The following is an 18285-nucleotide window of genomic DNA, read 5'->3' as shown; positions in this document are numbered from 1 at the left end:
TTTACATTAGGATTAGGTTTACAAACTAGGGTTTTACATTAGGGTTAGGGTTTCAAACTATGGTTTCAAATTAGATTTGGGGTTTCAAACTAGGGTTTTACATTAGGGTTAGGGTTTCAAACTAGGCTTTGACATTAGGGTTAGTGCTTCAAACTAAGGTTTTACATTAGGGTTAGGGTTTCAAACTAGGGTTTTACATTAAGGTAAGGGTTTCAAACTATGGTTTTACATTAGGGTTAGGGTTACAAAGTAGGGTTTAACGTTAGGGTTAGGGTTTCAAACTAGGGTTTTACATTAGGGTTAATGCTTCAAACTAGGGTTTTACATTAGGGTTACGCTTTCAAACTAGGGTTTTACATTAGGGTTACGCTTTCAAACTAGGGTTTCAAATTAGGGTTAGAGTTTCAAACTCAGGGGTTTTACATTAGGGTTAGTGCTTCAAACTATGGTTTAACATTAGGGTTATGGTTTCAAACTACGGTTTAAAATTAGGGGTAGGGTTTCAAACTAGGGTTTTACATTAGGGTTAGGGTTTCAAACAAGGGTTTTACATTAGGGTTAGGGTTTCAAAACAGGGGTTTTAAATTAGGGTTAGGGTTTCAAATTAGGGTTAGGGTTTCAAACTAGGCTTTTACATTAGGGTTAGGGTTTCAAACTAGGGTTTTACATTATGGTTAGGGTTACAAACTAGGGTTTTACATTATGGTTAGGGTTACAAACTAGGGTTTCAAATTAGGGTTAGGGTTTCAAAACAGGGGTTTAAAATTAGGGTTAGGGTTTCACACTAGGGTTTTACATTAGAGTTCGGGTTTCAAAGTAGGGTTTTACATTAGGGTTAGGGTTTCAAATTAGGTTTGGGGTTTCAAACTAGGGTTTTACATTAAGGTTAGGGTTTCAAACTAGGGTTTTACATTAGGGTTAGGGTTTCAAACTAGGTTTTCAATTTAGGTTAAGGGTTTCAAACTAGGGTTTATCATTAGGGTTAGGGTTTCAAACTCGGGTTTTACATTAGGGTTAGGGTTTCAAACTAGGTTTTCAATTTAGGGTTAGGGTTTCAAAATAGGGTTTATCATTATGGTTAGGGTTTCAAACTAGGGTTTTACATTAGGATTAGGGTTTCAAACTAGGGTTTAACATTAAGGTTAGGGTTTCAAACTAGGGTTTTACATTAGGGTTAATGCTTCAAACTAGGGTTTTACATTAGGGTTACGCTTTCAAACTAGGGTTTTACATTAGGGTTACGCTTTCAAACTAGGGTTTCAAATTAGGGTTAGAGTTTCAAACTCAGGGGTTTTACATTAGGGTTACTGCTTCAAACTAGGGTTTTACATTAGGGTTAGGGTTTCAAACTAGGGTTTTAAATTAGGCTTAGGGTTTCAAACTAGGGTTTTACATTAGGGTTAGGGTTTCAAAACAGGGGTTTAAAATTAGGGTTAGTGTTTCACACTAGGGTTTTACATTAGGGTTAGGGTTTCAAACTAGGGTTTAACATTAAGGTTAGGGTTTCAAACTAGGGTTTTACATTAGGGTTAGGGTTTCAAACAAGGGTTTTATATTAGGGTTAAGGTTTCAAACTAGGGTTTCAAATTAGGGTTAGGGTTTCAAACTAGGGTTTTACATTAGGGTTAGGGTTACAAATTAGGGTTTTACATTAGGGTTAGGGTTTCAAACTAGGGTTTTACATTAGGGTTAGGGTTTCAAACTAGGTTTTCAATTTAGGTTTAGGGTTTCAAACTAGGGTTTATCATTAGGGTTAGGGTTTCAAACTAGGGTTTTACATTAGGGTTAGGGTTTCAAACTAGGTTTTCAATTTAGGGTTAGGGTTTCAAAATAGGGTTTATCATTATGGTTAGGGTTTCAAACTAGGGTTTTACATTAGGGTTAGGTTTTCAAACTAGGGTTTTAAATTAGGCTTAGGGTTTCAAACTAGGGTTTTACATTAGGGTTAGGGTTTCAAAACAGGGGTTTAAAAATAGGGTTAGGGTTTCACACTAGGGTTTTACATTAGGGTTAGGGTTTCAAACTAGGTTTTAACATTAAGGTTAGTGTTTCAAACTAGGGTTTTACATTAGGGTTAGGGTTTCAAACAAGGTTTTTACATTAGGGTTAGGGTTTCAAAACAGGGGTTTAAAATTAGGGTTAGGGTTTCACCCTAGGGTTTTACATTAGGGTTAGGGTTTCAAACTAGGGTTTAACATTAGGGTTAGGGTTTCAAACTAGGGTTTCAAATTAGGGTTAGACTTTCAAACTAGGGTTTTATATTAGGGTTAAGGTTTCAAACTAGGTTTTCAAATTAGGGTTAGGGTTTCAAACTAGGGTTTCAAAATAGGGTTTTACATTAGGGTAAGGGTTTCAAACAAGGGTTTTACATTAGGGTTAGGGATTCAAAACAGGGGTTTAAAATTAGGGTTAGGGTTTCAAACTCGGGTTTCAAATTAGGGTTTGGGTTTCAAACTAGGGTTTTACATTAGGGTTAGGGTTTCAAACTAGGGTTTCAAATTAGGCTTAGGGTTTCAAACTAGGGTTTTACATTAGGGTTAGTGTTTCAAACAAGGGTTTTACATTAGGTTTAGTGTTTCAAAACAGGTTTAAAATTAGGGTTAGGGTTTCACACTAGGGTTTTACATTAGGGTTAGGGTTTCAAACTAGGGTTTAACATTAGGGTTAGGGTTTCAAACTAGAGTTTTACATTAGGGTTAATGTTATAAACTAGGGTTTACATTAGGGTTAGTGTTTCAAACAAGGGTTTTACATTAGGGTTAGGGTTTCAAATTAGGGTTTGGGTTTCAAAATAGGGTTTTATATTAGGGTTAGGGTTTCAAACTAGGGTTTCAAATTAGGGTTAGGGATTCAAACAAGGGTTTTACATTAGGGTTAGGGTTTCAAAACAGGGGTTTTAAATTAGGGTTAGGGTTTCAAACTAGGGTTTTACATTAGGTTTAGGGTTTCAAACTAGGGTTTCAAATTATGGTTTGTGTTTCAATTTGAGGTTTTACATTAGGATTAGGTTTACAAACTAGGGTTTTACATTAGGGTTAGGGTTTCAAACTAGGGTTTCAAATTAGGTTTGGGGTTTCAAACTAGGGTTTTACATTAGGGTTAGGGTTTCAAACTAGGCTTTGACATTAGGGTTAGTGCTTCAAACTAAGGTTTTACATTAGGGTTAGGGTTTCAAACTAGGGTTTTACATTAAGGTAAGGGTTTCAAACTATGGTTTTACATTAGGGTTAGGGTTACAAAGTAGGGTTTAACGTTAGGGTTAGGGTTTCAAACTAGGGTTTTACATTAGGGTTAATGCTTCAAAACAGGGGTTTAAAATTAGGGTTAGGGTTTCAAACTCGGGTTTCAAATTAGGGTTTGGGTTTCAAACTAGGGTTTTACATTAGGGTTAGGGTTTCAAACTAGGGTTTCAAATTAGGCTTAGGGTTTCAAACTAGGGTTTTACATTAGGGTTAGTGTTTCAAACAAGGGTTTTACATTAGGTTTAGTGTTTCAAAACGGGTTTAAAATTAGGGTTACGCTTTCAAACTAGGGTTTTACATTAGGGTTACGCTTTCAAACTAGGGTTTCAAATTAGGGTTAGAGTTTCAAACTCAGGGGTTTTACATTAGGGTTAGAGCTTCAAACTATGGTTTTACATTAGGGTTATGGTTTCAAACTACGGTTTAACATTAGGGTTAGGGTTTCAAACTAGGGTTTTACATTAGGGTTAGGGTTTCAAACAAGGGTTTTACATTAGGGTTAGGGTTTCAAAACAGGGGTTTTAAATTAGGGTTAGGGTTTCAAATTAGGGTTAGGGTTTCAAACTAGGCTTTTACATTAGGGTTAGGGTTTCAAACTAGGGTTTTACATTATGGTTAGGGTTACAAACTAGGGTTTTACATTATGGTTAGTGTTACAAACTAGGGTTTCAAATTAGGGTTAGGGTTTCAAAACAGGGGTTTAAAATTAGGGTTAGGGTTTCACACTAGGGTTTTACATTAGAGTTCGGGTTTCAAAGTAGGGTTTTACATTAGGGTTAGGGTTTCAAACTATGGTTTCAAATTAGGTTTGGGGTTTCAAACTAGGGTTTTACATTAAGGTTAGGGTTCCAAACTAGGGTTTTACATTAGGGTTAGGGTTTCAAACTAGGTTTTCAATTTAGGTTTAGGGTTTCAAACTAGGGTTTATCATTAGGGTTAGGGTTTCAAACTAGGGTTTTACATTAGGGTTAGGGTTTCAAACTAGGTTTTCAATTTAGGTTTAGGGTTTCAAACTAGGGTTTTACATTAGGATTAGGGTTTCAAACTAGGGTTTAACATTAGGGTTAATGCTTCAAACTAGGGTTTTACATTATGGTTACGCTTTCAAACTAGGGTTTTACATTAGGGTTACGCTTTCAAACTAGGGTTTCAAATTAGGGTTAGAGTTTCAAACTCAGGGGTTTTACATTAGGGTTACTGCTTCAAACTAGGGTTTTACATTAGGGTTAGGGTTTCAAACTAGGGTTTTAAATTAGGCTTAGGGTTTCAAACTAGGGTTTTACATTAGGGTTAGGGTTTCAAACAAGGGTTTTACATTAGGGTTAGGGTTTCAAAACAGGGGTTTAAAATTAGGGTTAGGGTTTCACACTAGGGTTTTACATTAGGGTTAGGGTTTCAAACTAGGGTTTAACATTAAGGTTAGGGTTTCAAACTAGGGTTTTACATTAGGGTTAGGGTTTCAAACAAGGGTTTTATATTAGGGTTAAGGTTTCAAACTAGGGTTTCAAATTAGGGTTAGGGTTTCAAACTAGGGTTTTACATTAGGGTTAGGGTTTCAAACTAGGGTTTCAAATTAGGGTTAGGGTTTCAAACTAGGGTTTATCATTAGGGTTAGGGTTTCAAACTAGGGTTTTACATTAAGGTTAGGTTTTCAAACTAGGGTTTTACATTAGGGTAAGTGTTTCAAACTAGGGTTTTGCATTAAGGTTAGGGTTTCAAACTAGGTTTTCAATTTAAGGTTAGGGTTTCAAACTAGGGTTTATAATTAGGGTTAGTGTTTCAAACTAGGGTTTTACATTAGGGTTAGGGTTTCAAACTAGGTTTTCAATTTAGGGTTAGGGTTTCAAACTAGGGTTTATCATTAGGGTTAGGGTTTCAAACTAGGGTTTTACATTAGGGTTAGGGTTTCAAACAAGGGTTTAACGTTAGGGTTAGGGTTTCAAACTAGGGTTTTACATTAGGGTTAGTGTTTCAAACAAGGGTTTTACATTAGGTTTAGTGTTTCAAAACGGGTTTAAAATTAGGGTCAGGGTTTCACACTAGGGTTTTACATTAGGGTTAGGGTTTCAAACTAGGGTTTAACATTAGGGTTAGGGTTTCAAACTAGGGTTTTATATTAGGGTTAAGGTTTCAAACTAGGGTTTCAAATTAGGGTTAGGGTTTCAAACTAGGGTTTTACATTAGGGTTAGGGTTTCAAACAAGGGTTTCAAATTAGGCTTAGGGTTTCAAACTAGGGTTTTACATTAGGGTTAGGGTTTCAAACAAGGGTTTTACATTAGGGTTAGGGTTTCAAAACAGGGGTTTAAAATTAGGGTTAGGGTTTCACCCTAGGGTTTTACATTAGGGTTAGGGTTTCAAACTAGGGTTTAACATTAGGGTTAGGGTTTCAAACTAGGGTTTCAAATTAGGGTTAGACTTTCAAACTAGGGTTTTATATTAGGGTTAAGGTTTCAAACTAGGTTTTCAAATTAGGGTTAGGGTTTCAAACTAGGGTTTTATATTAGGGTTAGGGTTTCAAACTAGGTTTTCAAATTAGGGTTAGGGTTTCAAACTAGGGTTTTACATTAGGGTTAGTGTTTCAAACAAGGGTTTTACATTAGGTTTAGTGTTTCAAAACGGGTTTAAAATTAGGGTTAGGGTTTCACACTAGGGTTTTACATTAGGGTAAGGGTTTCAAACTAGGGTTTAACATTAGGGTTAGGGTTTCAAACTAGAGTTTTACATTAGGGTTAATGTTATAAACTAGGGTTTACATTAGGGTTAGTGTTTCAAACAAGGGTTTTACATTAGGGTTAGGGTTTCAAATTAGGGTTAGGGTTTCAAAATAGGGTTTTATATTAGGGTTAGGGTTTCAAACTAGGGTTTCAAATTAGGGTTTGGGTTTCAATTTGAGGTTTTACATTAGGATTAGGTTTACAAACTAGGGTTTTACATTAGGGTTAGGGTTTCAAAACAGGGGTTTTAAATTAGGGTTAGGATTTCAAACTAGGGTTTTACATTAGGTTTAGGGTTTCAAACTAGGGTTTCAAATTAGGGTTTGGGTTTCAATTTGAGGTTTTACATTAGGATTAGGTTTACAAACTAGGGTTTTACATTAGGGTTAGGGTTTCAAACTAGGGTTTCAAATTAGGTTTGGGGTTTCAAACTAGGGTTTTACATTAGGGTTAGGGTTTCAAACTAGGCTTTGACATTAGGGTTAGTGCTTCAAACTAAGGTTTTAATTAGGGTTAGGGTTTCAAACTAGGGTTTTACATTAAGGTAAGGGTTTCAAACTATGGTTTTACATTAGGGTTAGGGTTACAAAGTAGGGTTTAACGTTAGGGTTAGGGTTTCAAACTAGGGTTTTACATTAGGGTTAATGCTTCAAACTAGGGTTTTACATTAGGGTTACGCTTTCAAACTAGGGTTTTACATTAGGGTTACGCTTTCAAACTAGGGTTTCAAATTAGGGTTAGAGTTTCAAACTCAGGGGTTTTACATTAGGGTTAGTGCTTCAAACTATGGTTTTACATTAGGGTTATGGTTTCAAACTACGGTTTAACATTAGGGTTAGGGTTTCAAACTAGGGTTTTACATTAGGGTTAGGGTTTCAAACAAGGGTTTTACATTAGGGTTAGGGTTTCAAAACAGGGGTTTTAAATTAGGGTTAGGGTTTCAAATTAGGGTTAGGGTTTCAAACTAGGCTTTTACATTAGGGTTAGGGTTTCAAACTAGGGTTTTACATTATGGTTAGGGTTACAAACTAGGGTTTTACATTATGGTTAGTGTTACAAACTAGGGTTTCAAATTAGGGTTAGGGTTTCACACTAGGGTTTTACATTAGAGTTCGGGTTTCAAAGTAGGGTTTTACATTAGGGTTAGGGTTTCAAACTATGGTTTCAAATTAGGTTTGGGGTTTCAAACTAGGGTTTTACATTAAGGTTAGGGTTTCAAACTAGGTTTTCAATTAAGGTTTAGGGTTTCAAACTAGGGTTTATCATTAGGGTTAGGGTTTCAAACTAGGGTTTTACATTAGGGTTAGGGTTACAAATTAGGGTTTTACATTAGGGTTAGGGTTTCAAACTAGGGTTTTACATTAGGGTTAGTGTTTCAAACTAGGGTTTCAATTTAGGGTTAGGGTTTCAAACTAGGGTTTATCATTAGGGTTAGCGTTTCAAACTAGGGTTTTACATTAGGGTTAGGGTTTCAAACTAGGGTTTAACATTAGGGTTAGGGTTTCAAACTAGGGTTTTACATTAGGGTTAATGCTTCAAACTAGGGTTTTACAATAGGGTTAGGCTTTCAAACTAGGGTTTTACATTAGGGTTAGGGTTACAAACTAGGGTTATACATTAGGGTTAGGGTTTCAAACTAGCGTTTTACATTAGGGTTAGGGTTTCAAACTAGGGTTTCAAATTAGGGTTAGGGTTTTAAACTAGGGTTTATCATTAGGGTTAGGGTTTCAAACTAGGGTTTTACATTAGGGTTAGGGTTTCAAACTAGGGTTTCTAATTAGGGTTAGGGTTTCAAACTAGGGTTTTATATTAGGGTTAGGGTTTCAAACTAGGGTTTCAAATTAGGGTTTGGGTTTCAAACAAGGGTTTTACATTAGGGTTAGGATTTCAAACAAGGGTTTTACATTAGGGTTAGGGTTTCAAAACAGGGGTTTTAAATTAGGGTTAGGGTTTCAAACTAGGCTTTTACATTAGATTTGGGTTTAAAACTAGGGTTTCAAATTAGGGTTTGGGTTTCAAATTGAGGTTTTACATTAGGATTAGGGTTACAAACTAGAGTTTTACATTAGGGTTAGGGTTTCAAACTATGGTTTCAAATTAGGTTTGGGGTTTCAAACTAGGGTTTTACATTAGGGTTGGGGTTTCAAACTAGGGTTTCAAATTAGGGTTAGGGTTGCAAACTAGGGTTTTACATTAGCGTTAGGGTTTCAAACTCGGGTTTCAAATTAGGGGTAGGGTTTCAAACTAGGGTTTTACATTACGGTTAGGGTTTCAAAACAGGGGTTTAAAATTAGGGTTAGGGTTTCACACGGGTTTTACATTAGGGTTAGGGTTTCAAAGTAGGGTTTTACATTAGGGTTAGTGTTTCAAACTATGGTTTCAAATTAGGTTTGGGGTTTCAAACTAGGGTTTTACATTAGGGTTGTCATGTTTATTTTCAGTCTTGTTTAGTCTGGTCATGTTTAGCTTCTGTTTTCCTTGTGTGTTCCCCTTGTCTTGTCATTTCCTGTTTTAGTTTGAAAATTGATTCCTCTCGTTTCTGGTCACTTGCCCTTCCTCATGTTGTGTGTGTGTAAACCCTGATTCGTGATTGTTTCCCCATTACCCTCATGTGTCATCCAATCAGTGCCCTCAGCCAGGTGTGTCTTGTTATGTCATTAGTGTTGGTGTATTTTGTCAGCTTTTTTCCCCCCTGTCTGTGTCGGTTCATTGTTGCTGTTGTTGTTGCCATTGTCGTAAGTCTTTCGCTACGTCACGTCACGCTGACCTTTTTGCCTTGTCAGGAACCTTGTCATGCTGTTTGTTTTGCCTAAGTTGTTTTGCCATGTATAGATTCATGTTTTGTTAGTTCCATTTATTTTCCCGCATCTGGGTCCTAAAGCCCCCGCCTTCTGACAAGGGTTAGGGTTTCAAACTATGGTTTTAAATTAGGTTTGGGGTTTCAAACTAGGGTTTTACATTAGGGTTAGGGTTTCAAACTAGGGTTTTACATTAGGGTTAGTGCTTCAAACTAGGGTTTTACATGAGGGTTAGTGCTTCAAACTAGGTTTTTACATTAGGGTTATGGTTTCAAACTACGGTTTAACATTAGGGTTAGGGTTTCAAACTAGGGTTTGACATTAGGGTTAGGGTTTCAAACAAGCGTTTTACATTAGGGTTAGGGTTTCAAACTAGGGTTTTACATTAGGGTTAGGGTTTCAAACAAGGGTTTTACATTAGGGTTAGGGTTGCAAAACAGGGGTTTTAAATTAGGGTTAGGGTTTCAAATTAGGGTTAGGGTTTCAAACTAGGCTTTTACATTAGGGTTAGGGTTTCAAACTAGGGTTTTACATTATGGTTAGTGTTACAAACTAGGGTTTTACATTATGGTTAGGGTTACAAACTAGGGTTTCAAATTAAGGTTAGGGTTTCAAAACAGGGGTTTAAAATTAGGGTTAGGGTTTCACACTAGGGTTTTACATTAGAGTTCGGGTTTCAAAGTAGGGTTTTACATTAGGGTTAGGGTTTCAAACTATGGTTTCAAATTAGGTTTGGGGTTTCAAACTAGGGTTTTACATTAAGGTTAGGGTTTCAAACTAGGGTTTTACATTAGGGTTAGTGTTTCAAACTATGGTTTCAAATTAGGTTTGGGGTTTCAAACTCGGGTTTTACATTAGGGTTAGGGTTTCAAACTAGGTTTTCAATTTAGGATTAGGGTTTCAAAATAGGGTTTATCATTATGGTTAGGGTTTCAAACTAGGGTTTTACATTAGGATTAGGGTTTCAAACTAGGGTTTAACATTAAGGTTAGTGTTTCAAACTAGGGTTTTACATTAGGGTTAATGCTTTAAACTAGGGTTTTACATTAGGGTTACGCTTTCAAACTAGGGTTTTACATTAGGGTTACGCTTTCAAACTAGGGTTTCAAATTAGGGTTAGAGTTTCAAACTCAGGGGTTTTACATTAGGGTTACTGCTTTAAACTAGGGTTTTACATTAGGGTTAGGGTTTCAAACTAGGGTTTTAAATTAGGCTTAGGGTTTCAAACTAGGGTTTTACATTAGGGTTAGGGTTTCAAACAAGGGTTTTACATTAGTGTTAGGGTTTCAAAACAGGGGTTTAAAATTAGGGTTAGGGTTTCACACTAGGGTTTTACATTAGGGTTAGGGTTTCAAACTAGGGTTTAACATTAAGGTTAGGGTTTCAAACTAGGGTTTTACATTAGGGTTAGGGTTTCAAACAAGGGTTTTATATTAGGGTTAAGGTTTCAAACTAGGGTTTCAAATTAGGGTTAGGGTTTCAAACTAGGGTTTTATATTAGGGTTAAGGTTTCAAACTAGGGTTTCAAATTAGGGTTAGGGTTTCAAACTAGGTTTTCAATTTAGGGTTAGGGTTTCAAACTAGGGTTTTACATTAGGGTTAGGGTTTCAAACTAGGGTTTAACGTTAGGGTTAGGGTTTCAAACTAGGGTTTTACATTAGGGTTAGTGTTTCAAACAAGGGTTTTACATTAGGTTTAGTGTTTCAAAACGGGTTTAAAATTAGGGTTCGGGTTTCACACTAGGGTTTTACATTAGGGTTAGGGTTTCAAACTAGGGTTTAACATTAGGGTTAGGGTTTCAAACTAGAGTTTTACATTAGGGTTAAGGTTATAAACTAGGGTTTATTTTAGGGTTAGTGTTTCAAACAAGGGTTTTACATTAGGGTTAGGGTTTCAAACAAGGGTTTTACATTAGGGTTAGGGTTTCAAAACAGGGGTTTTAAATTAGGGTTAGGGTTTCAAACTAGGGTTTTACATTAGGTTTAGGGTTTCAAACTAGGGTTTCAAATTAGGGTTTGGGTTTCAATTTGAGGTTTTACATTAGGATTAGGTTTACAAACTAGGGTTTTACATTAGGGTTAGGGTTTCAAACTATGGTTTCAAATTAGGTTTGGGGTTTCAAACTAGGGTTTTACATTAGGGTTAGGGTTTCAAACTAGGCTTTGACATTAGGGTTAGTGCTTCAAACTAGGGTTTTACTTTAGGGTTAGGGTTTCAAACTAGGGTTTTACATTAAGGTAAGGGTTTCAAACTATGGTTTTACATTAGGGTTAGGGTTACAAAGTAGGGTTTAACGTTAGGGTTAGGGTTTCAAACTAGGGTTTTACATTAGGGTTAATGCTTCAAACTAGGGTTTTACATTAGGGTTACGCTTTCAAACTAGGGTTTTACATTAGGGTTACGCTTTCAAACTAGGGTTTCAAATTAGGGTTAGAGTTTCAAACTCAGGGGTTTTACATTAGGGTTAGTGCTTCAAACTAGGGTTTTACATTCGGGTTACGCTTTCAAACTACGGTTTAACATTAGGGTTAGGGTTTCAAACTAGGGTTTTACATTAGGGTTAGGGTTTCAAACAAGGGTTTTACATTAGGGTTAGGGTTTCAAAACAGGGGTTTTAAATTAGGGTTAGGGTTTCAAATTAGGGTTAGGGTTTCAAACTAGGGTTTTACATTAGGGTTAGGGTTTCAAACTAGGGTTTTACATTATGGTTAGGGTTACAAACTAGGGTTTTACATTATGGTTAGGGTTACAAACTAGGGTTTCAAATTAGGGTTAGGGTTTCAAAACAGGGGTTTAAAATTAGGGTTAGGGTTTCACACTAGGGTTTTACATTAGAGTTCAGGTTTCAAAGTAGGGTTTTACATTAGGGTTAGGGTTTCAAACTATGGATTCAAATTAGGTTTGGGGTTTCAAACTAGGGTTTATCATTAGGGTTAGGGTTTCAAACTAGGGTTTTACATTAGGGTTAGGGTTTCAAACTAGGTTTTCAATTTAGGGTTAGGGTTTCAAAATAGGGTTTATCATTATGGTTAGGGTTTCAAACTAGGGTTTTACATTAGGATTAGGCTTTCAAACTAGGGTTTAACATTATGGTTAGGGTTTCAAACTAGGGTTTTACATTAGGGTTAATGCTTCAAACTAGGGTTTTACATTAGGGTTACGCTTTCAAACTAGGGTTTTACATTAGGGTTACGCTTTCAAACTAGGGTTTCAAATTAGGGTTAGAGTTTCAAACTCAGGGGTTTTACATTAGGGTTACTGCTTCAAACTAGGGTTTTACATTAGGGTTAGGGTTTCAAACTAGGGTTTTAAATTGGGCTTAGGGTTTCAAACTAGGGTTTTACATTAGGGTTAGGGTTTCAAACAAGGGTTTTACATTAGGGTTAGGGTTACAAAACAGGGGTTTAAATTTAGGGTTAGGGTTTCACACTAGGGTTTTACATTAGGGTTAGGGTTTCAAACTAGGGTTTAACATTAAGGTTAGGGTTTCAAACTAGGGTTTTACATTAGGGTTAAGGTTACAAACTAGGGTTTTTACATTAGGGTTAGGGTTTCAAACAAGGGTTTTACATTAGGGTTAGGGTTTCAAATTAGGGTTGGGGTTTCAAACTAGGGTTTTATATTAGGGTTAAGGTTTCAAACTAGGGTTTCAAATTAGGGTTAGGGTTTCAAACTAGGGTTTAACATTAGGGATAGGGTTTCAAACTAGGGTTTCAAATTAGGGTTAGGGTTTCAAACTAGGGTTTATCATTAGGGTTAGGGTTTCAAACTAGGGTTTTACATTAAGGTTAGGGTTTCAAACTAGGGTTTTACATTAGGGTAAGGGTTTCAAACTAGTGTTTTACATTAGGTTTAGTGCTTCAAACTAAAGTTTTACATTAGGGTTAGGGTTTCAAACTAGGGTTTTACATTAAGGTTAGGGTTTCAAACTAGGTTTTCAATTTAGGGTTAGGGTTTCAAACTAGGGTTTATCATTAGGGTTAGGGTTTCAAACTAGGGTTTTACATTAGGGTTAGGGTTTCAAACTAGGTTTTCAATTTAGGGTTAGGGTTTCAAACTAGGGTTTATCATTAGGGTTAGGTTTTCAAACTAGGGTTTTACATTCGGGTTAGGGTTTCAAACTAGGGTTTAACGTTAGGGTTAGGGTTTCAACCTAGGGTTTTACATTAGGGTTAATGCTTCAAACTAGGGTTTTACATTAGGGTTACGCTTTCAAACTAGGGTTTTACATTAGGGTTAGGGTTTCAAACTAGGGTTTCAAATTAGGGTTAGAGTTTCAAACTAGGGTTTCAAATTAGGGTTAGAGTTTCAAACTAGGGTTTTACATTAGGGTTACTGCTTCAAACTAGGGTTTTACATTAGGGTTAGGGTTTCAAAACAGGGGTTTAAAATTAGGGTTAGGGTTTCACAATAGGGTTTTACATTAGGGTTAGGGTTTCAAACTAGGGTTTAACTTTAGGGTTAGGGTGCCAAACTAGGGTTTTACATTAGGGTTAGGGTTTCAAAAAAGGGTTTTACATTAGGGTTAGGGTTTCAAACTAGGGTTTCAAATTAGGGTTAGGGTTTCAATTTAGGGTTTTATATTAGGGTTAAGGTTTCAAACTAGGGTTTCAAATTAGGGTTAGGGTTTCAAACTAGGGTTTTACATTAGGGTTAGCGTTTCAAACTAGGGTTTCAAATTAGGGTTAGGGTTTCAAACTAGGGTTTCAAATTAGGGTTAGGGTTTCAAACTAGGGTTTTACATTAGGATTAGTGCTTCAAACTAAGGTTTTACATTAGGGTTAGGGTTTCAAACTAGGGTTTTACATTAGGGTTAGGGTTACAAATTAGGGTTTTACATTAGGGTTAGGGTTTCAAACTAGGGTTTTACATTAGGGTTAGTGTTTCAAACTAGGGTTTCAATTTAGGGTTAGGGTTTCAAACTAGGGTTTATCATTAGGGTTAGGGTTTCAAACTAGGGTTTAACATTAGGGTTAGGGTTTCAAACTAGGGTTTTACATTAGGGTTAATGCTTCAAACTAGGGTTTTACGATAGGGTTAGGCTTTCAAACTAGGGTTTTACATTAGGGTTAGGGTTACAAACTAGGGTTTTACATTAGGGTTAGGGTTTCAAACTAGGGATTTACATTAGGGTTAGGGTTTCAAACTAGGGTTTCAAATTAGGGTTAGGGTTTTAAACTAGGGTTTATCATTAGGGTTAGGGTTTCAAACTAGGGTTTTACATTAGGGTTAGGGTTTCAAACTAGGGTTTCTAATTAGGGTTAGGGTTTCAAACTAGGGTTTTATATTAGGGTTAGGGTTTCAAACTAGGGTTTCAAATTAGGGTTTGGGTTTCAAACAAGGGTTTTACATTAGGGTTAGGGTTTCAAACAAGGGTTTTACATTAGGGTTAGGGTTTCAAAACAGGGCTTTTAAATTAGGTTTAGGGTTTCAAACTAGGGTTTTACATTAGATTTGGGTTTCAAACTAGGGTTTCAAATTAGGGTTTGGGTTTAAAATTGAGGTTTTACATTAGGATTAGGGTTACAAACTAGGGTTTTACATTAGGGTTAGGGTTTCAAATTATGGTTTCAAATTAGGTTTGGGGTTTCAAACTAGGGTTTTACATTAGGGTTGGGGTTTCAAACTAGGGTTTTACATTAGGGTTAGGGTTTCAAAATAGGGTTTAACATTAAGGTTAGGGTTTCAAACTAGGGTTTCAAATTAGGGTTAGGGTTGCAAACTAGGGTTTTACATTAGCGTTAGGGTTTCAAACTCGGGTTTCAAATTAGGGGTAGGGTTTCAAACTAGGGTTTTACATTACGGTAAGGGTTTCAAAACAGGGGTTTAAAATTAGGGTTAGGGTTTCACACGGGTTTTACATTAGGGTTAGGGTTTCAAAGTAGGGTTTTACATTAGGGTTAGGGTTTCAAACTAGGGTTTCAAATTAGGGTTAGGGTTTCAAACTAGGGTTTCAAATTAGGGTTAGGGTTTCAAACTAGGGTTTTACATTAGGATTAGTGCTTCAAACTAAGGTTTTACATTCGGGTTAGGGTTTCAAACTAGGGTTTTACATTAGGGTTAGTGTTTCAAACTAGGGTTTCAATTTAGGGTTAGGGTTACAAATTAGGGTTTTACATTAGGGTTAGGGTTTCAAACTAGGGTTTTACATTAGGGTTAGTGTTTCAAACTAGGGTTTCAATTTAGGGTTAGGGTTTCAAACTAGGGTTTATCATTAGGGTTAGGGTTTCAAACGAGGGTTTTACATTAGGGTTAGGGTTTCAAACTAGGGTTTAACATTAGGGTTAGGGTTTAAAACTAGGGTTTTACATTAGGGTTAATGCTTCAAACTAGGGTTTTACGATAGGGTTATGCTTTCAAACTAGGGTTTTACATTAGGGTTAGGGTTACAAACTAGGGTTTTACATTAGGGTTTGGGTTTCAAACTATGGTTTCAAATTAGGATTAGGGTTTCAAACTAGGGTTTCAAATTAGGGTTAGGGTTTCAAATTGAGGTTTTACATTAGGATTAGGGTTACAAACTAGGGTTTTACATTAGGGTTTGGGTTTCAAACTATGGTTTCAAATTAGGATTAGGGTTTCAAACTAGGGTTTTACATTAGGGTTAGTGCTTCAAACTAGGGTTTTACATTAGGATAAGTGCTTCAAACTAGGGTTTTACATTAGGGTTATGGTTTCAAACTACGGTTTAACATTAGGGTTAGGGTTTCAAACTAGGGTTTGACATTAGGGTTAGGGTTTCAAACAAGCGTTTTACATTAGGGTTAGGGTTTCAAAACAGGGGTTTTAAATAAGGGTTAGGATTTCAAATTAGGGTTAGGGTTTCAAACTAGGGTTTTACATTAGGGTTAGGGTTTCAAACTAGGGTTTTACATTATGGTTAGGGTTACAAACTAGGGTTTTACATTATGGTTAGGGTTACAAACTAGGGTTTCAAATTAGGGTTAGGGTTTCAAAACAGGGGTTTAAAATTAGGGTTAGGGTTTCACACTAGGGTTTTACATTAGAGTTAGGGTTTCAAAGTAGGGTTTTATATTAAGATTAGGGTATCAAACTAGGGTTTAACATTAGGGTTAGAGTTTCAAACTAGGTTTTCAATTTAGGTTTAGGGGTTCAAACTAGGGTTTTACATTAGGATAAGTGCTTCAAACTAGGGTTTTACATTAGGGTTAGGGTTTCAAAACAGGGGTTTTAAATTAGGGTTAGGGTTTCAAACTAGGGTTTTACATTAGGTTTAGGGTTTCAAACTAGGGTTTCAAATTAGGGTTTGGGTTTCAATTTGAGGTTTTACATTAGGATTAGGTTTACAAACTAGGGTTTTACATTAGGGTTAGGGTTTCAAACTAGGGTTTCAAATTAGGTTTGGGGTTTCAAACTAGGGTTTTACATTAGGGTTAGGGTTTCAAACTAGGCTTTGACATTAGGGTTAGTGCTTCAAACTAAGGTTTTAATTAGGGTTAGGGTTTCAAACTAGGGTTTTACATTAAGGTAAGGGTTTCAAACTATGGTTTTACATTAGGGTTAGGGTTACAAAGTAGGGTTTAACGTTAGGGTTAGGGTTTCAAACTAGGGTTTTACATTAGGGTTAATGCTTCAAACTAGGGTTTTACATTAGGGTTACGCTTTCAAACTAGGGTTTTACATTAGGGTTACGCTTTCAAACTAGGGTTTCAAATTAGGGTTAGAGTTTCAAACTCAGGGGTTTTACATTAGGGTTAGTGCTTCAAACTATGGTTTTACATTAGGGTTATGGTTTCAAACTACGGTTTAACATTAGGGTTAGGGTTTCAAACTAGGGTTTTACATTAGGGTTAGGGTTTCAAACAAGGGTTTTACATTAGGGTTAGGGTTTCAAAACAGGGGTTTTAAATTAGGGTTAGGGTTTCAAATTAGGGTTAGGGTTTCAAACTAGGCTTTTACATTAGGGTTAGGGTTTCAAACTAGGGTTTTACATTATGGTTAGGGTTACAAACTAGGGTTTTACATTATGGTTAGTGTTACAAACTAGGGTTTCAAATTAGGGTTAGGGTTTCACACTAGGGTTTTACATTAGAGTTCGGGTTTCAAAGTAGGGTTTTACATTAGGGTTAGGGTTTCAAACTATGGTTTCAAATTAGGTTTGGGGTTTCAAACTAGGGTTTTACATTAAGGTTAGGGTTTCAAACTAGGTTTTCAATTAAGGTTTAGGGTTTCAAACTAGGGTTTATCATTAGGGTTAGGGTTTCAAACTAGGGTTTTACATTAGGGTTAGGGTTACAAATTAGGGTTTTACATTAGGGTTAGGGTTTCAAACTAGGGTTTTACATTAGGGTTAGTGTTTCAAACTAGGGTTTCAATTTAGGGTTAGGGTTTCAAACTAGGGTTTATCATTAGGGTTAGCGTTTCAAACTAGGGTTTTACATTAGGGTTAGGGTTTCAAACTAGGGTTTAACATTAGGGTTAGGGTTTCAAACTAGGGTTTTACATTAGGGTTAATGCTTCAAACTAGGGTTTTACAATAGGGTTAGGCTTTCAAACTAGGGTTTTACATTAGGGTTAGGGTTACAAACTAGGGTTTTACATTAGGGTTAGGGTTTCAAACTAGCGTTTTACATTAGGGTTAGGGTTTCAAACTAGGGTTTCAAATTAGGGTTAGGGTTTTAAACTAGGGTTTATCATTAGGGTTAGGGTTTCAAACTAGGGTTTTACATTAGGGTTAGGGTTTCAAACTAGGGTTTCTAATTAGGGTTAGGGTTTCAAACTAGGGTTTTATATTAGGGTTAGGGTTTCAAACTAGGGTTTCAAATTAGGGTTTGGGTTTCAAACAAGGGTTTTACATTAGGGTTAGGATTTCAAACAAGGGTTTTACATTAGGGTTAGGGTTTCAAAACAGGGGTTTTAAATTAGGGTTAGGGTTTCAAACTAGGCTTTTACATTAGATTTGGGTTTAAAACTAGGGTTTCAAATTAGGGTTTGGGTTTCAAATTGAGGTTTTACATTAGGATTAGGGTTACAAACTAGGGTTTTACATTAGGGTTAGGGTTTCAAACTATGGTTTCAAATTAGGTTTGGGGTTTCAAACTAGGGTTTTACATTAGGGTTGGGGTTTCAAACTAGGGTTTCAAATTAGGGTTAGGGTTGCAAACTAGGGTTTTACATTAGCGTTAGGGTTTCAAACTCGGGTTTCAAATTAGGGGTAGGGTTTCAAACTAGGGTTTTACATTACGGTTAGGGTTTCAAAACAGGGGTTTAAAATTAGGGTTAGGGTTTCACACGGGTTTTACATTAGGGTTAGGGTTTCAAAGTAGGGTTTTACATTAGGGTTAGTGTTTCAAACTATGGTTTCAAATTAGGTTTGGGGTTTCAAACTAGGGTTTTACATTAGGGTTGTCATGTTTATTTTCAGTCTTGTTTAGTCTGGTCATGTTTAGCTTCTGTTTTCCTTGTGTGTTCCCCTTGTCTTGTCATTTCCTGTTTTAGTTTGAAAATTGATTCCTCTCGTTTCTGGTCACTTGCCCTTCCTCATGTTGTGTGTGTGTAAACCCTGATTC

This window comes from Vanacampus margaritifer, unplaced genomic scaffold, assembly GCF_051991255.1.
Source record: "Vanacampus margaritifer isolate UIUO_Vmar unplaced genomic scaffold, RoL_Vmar_1.0 HiC_scaffold_23, whole genome shotgun sequence".
NCBI classification, from domain to species: domain Eukaryota; kingdom Metazoa; phylum Chordata; class Actinopteri; order Syngnathiformes; family Syngnathidae; genus Vanacampus; species Vanacampus margaritifer.
Note: the sequence above shows the minus strand (reverse complement) of the source record.